The sequence below is a fragment of the Nannospalax galili genome, unplaced genomic scaffold, assembly GCF_000622305.1.
Source record: "Nannospalax galili isolate Female #2095 unplaced genomic scaffold, S.galili_v1.0 scaffold1951, whole genome shotgun sequence".
NCBI lineage: Eukaryota > Metazoa > Chordata > Mammalia > Rodentia > Spalacidae > Nannospalax > Nannospalax galili.
Genome location: NW_008329136.1, coordinates 676,616 through 679,628, shown reverse-complemented (window position 1 = coordinate 679,628; position 3,013 = coordinate 676,616). Strand labels below are relative to the sequence as shown.

Here is a 3,013-nt window from a genome sequence, read left to right as displayed (position 1 = left end):
TTCATTGCTGGTGGGATTGCAAACTCGTGCAACCTCTATGGAAAACAGTGTTCAGAACTCTTAAAAAACTAAAGTTGAACCTACCATATGACCCAGTTATACCACTCTTTGGCATATACGCAAAGGACTCATCCTATTGCAGAGACACTTGTACATCCATGTTTGTTGCTGCTCTTTCCACAATAGCTAAGAGATGGAAGCAACCTAAGTGTCCCTGAACTGATGAGTGGTTAACAAAAATGTGGTGTATTTACACGATGGAGTTCTATTCAGCAGTAAAGAAAGATGAAATAATGAAATTTGCAGGTAAATGGATGGACTAGAAACTGTTATACTAAGTGAAGTAACAGACTCTGAAAAAAAAAGATGTATATTCTTCCTCATTTGTGGATCACCAAATCCTTTCAAATGTCCTTTTAAAAAGTTGATATTGTACATCAGTCTCTTCTGGATGAAGTAACTACCATCATCATGAATTCAGCAGTGCCTGATTGCTAAAGTTACAATTGGACTTGTTGACAGTTGTGCTCCTTCATTAATGGAGGGGCTAGCAGGGTAATTGGATCGTCACCAGAATATCCAGCTACTCTTCCCAGCCAAATGTATGTAATTTGGCCCTAATCACATTTGGACTTCTGGATTTGGGGAGGGTAAAGTATATAATCTGGGGAAGCCTAGGAAGAGAAGGCTTGACCCATGCTGGGTAAAGGCTTTCCAGTGTGCATACCCTCAGGTCACTCATATACTTCAGTAACCCCTCAGTTATCTTGGTAGGTAAGCTCAGAAAATTCATTTGTTTCCCATTAAAACTTTAGTCAGACATTGGTTTGACACTAGAACTGTAAAAGGAAATAAGCGTTGCTTAGTGTTCTCAGGAATAGAAGTCTCACAAAAGATGGAAAACTTATGTTTTAATGATATTATGTCTCATAATTATTTTTTTTTAAAAAAGAAAATGAGGATGTAAAAGATGTTAAAAGGATATGGGAATGGAGATATTTTCCAAAATAGAAAAAATGAGAAAGCCCAAGCAAGTGATGAAGGTCTGTGTAGGTTTGTTATGATATATAAAGGAGGAGACAAAAATAATATACACATAATCTTAAAATTTATAAGGTCATAGTTTAGTCAAGTAGTTTAAGGAAAAAAATACAGATCTAGTCAAGGTTTATTTGCAAACACTTGGATTTTTACCCAACCTTTATTTACATAGTACTTGGTAATTAAAAGTACCAGACTGGTGGAACTAACCTTATTGTATGTTTAACGTAGTTTGAGGCCTATACTAATGTGGTCAGAGGGACTTAAAGGACAGTTTTTGCCCCTTGCCCTTCAATGACGACTAAGTTCCAGAGGACTATGAAACATCTTTCAAAATGTCATGTAACTGTGGTGAGTCACCTGTCTTCTTGTTCAGGGAGGACTTGGAGACCCACGAGATGGACTTGAACTAGTGTCCAGTCTACAAAAGGAGGGTAAACTCAGAGGAAACATTTCCTCCATGCTTCCAAGTGAAGCCAGACGTGGTCCAGTAGGACCTTTGACTTACCTTCACATAGATGGAACTGGTAAAAGAAAGGAGCCAGAGGCTCCTCCCAAGCCCTTGTGACCCCTTAGGAATAGATCATCAAAGGACCTTAAGTATAAATATAAATTGATTTATTTGGGCCAACTGTATGGTCTTAAACACCCAAAAGGAAAGTGTAACCAAAGAGTAAAGTGATCAGTATATTTAAGAGTTCAAGGGATTACACTTCTCAGACATTAGGCTTAAGTCTATATAGATATCATATAAAAAGTTAGACAGTTACCTCTCATTGATGATTTTGTTCTGAATCGGAAAGTACTGCTTAAATCTAAGACTTCAGATCTTGGTCTGCAATACTGTAGTGCCCACCTGGAGCTAAGGGAGGCAGCCCGGTATTCTAAAATGATGGCCAAATTTGTTTTCTCCCCTTATCTAGCTTTTGAGATCAGGAACTGACAATGATTTTAACTATTCCAATAGCTATCAAAATACCTGAAAGCAAATCCTGAATCCATCACTCTGGAGTCCAGCCTTGGCAGACAAAAGGAAAATGAGGAGGAACCCAATAGAGGGGATGCTTTTGGAAGCCCTTTTCAAGAAATTCCAATGGACTATCATAATTAACATTTGAAAATTGCCCTGTTGTGACTTTTCTAGTTTCCTGTCTAGAACTTGTAATGCTGATTACTCTTGTCTTTACTTCTCCTTCACAAAAAATAAAAAAAATAAAAATTAAAAGAGTTATGCAATTTGGTAGTCTTTTAGATAGATGCACTGAAGGGGTACCCCAGTTGCTTCACCCTGCATCCCTGTTCAGAATGGAAGAAGCCAGAGAGGCCTGCGTCCCGAATCCCTTTCCATAACCTGGGTAACCTCTTCAGAGGATGGTGTTATAAGTACAGAAGGTAGGAATTGTCTAGGCAGTTAGTATAAAAAGACCCCAAAGAAAAGTAGCCAGCTTCTTGGCTAAAAGTCAAAATGTCCTTGGGTCTCTTAGCAACATACTCTGTTCCAAAGGCCAAAAATGACAAAAGTATTTGGGAGCTCTTATCTAAGCCCTAAAAGATTTTAGGGCTACCTCTTCAGAGGGGGGAATGTTAGTGTATGCAAAACTCCAATTTAAAAAAAAGAAGAAATAGTACATGAAGTGTGATGGCTAATCCTAGGTGTCAGCTTCATTGGACCTGGGATTAACTGAAATGAAAGAGATCTTCTTGATTGGATCATCTAAAGCTGGAAGACACACCCTAAATGTGGGTGTTACCTTCTGATGGCAGCTGATATAAAAGACCATGGCAGAGGAGAACGCCAGGGTTCTTGCCACTTGCCTTCTCTCTCGCTGGTGAGTTCGTCTTGCTGCTGTAGACTGAAGACTAGCTGATCTTTTGGAATTCGTCAGACCTTCAGCGCCAGATTGGGACTACTGAGACATCCAGCCTTGTGGACTGAGCGACTATGGATTCTCAGCCTCTCCAGTGTGGTGCA

General features: G+C 39.3%; 1 protein-coding gene across 1 annotated transcript in view; it reads left to right on the top strand.

Annotated features, from left to right (window-relative positions):
• The window catches only part of Man1a2 (mannosidase alpha class 1A member 2), a 157,484-nt gene that overhangs the window by 28,794 nt on the left and 125,677 nt on the right, over window positions 1–3,013 (top strand). The gene's annotated exons all lie outside the window — the stretch shown is intronic.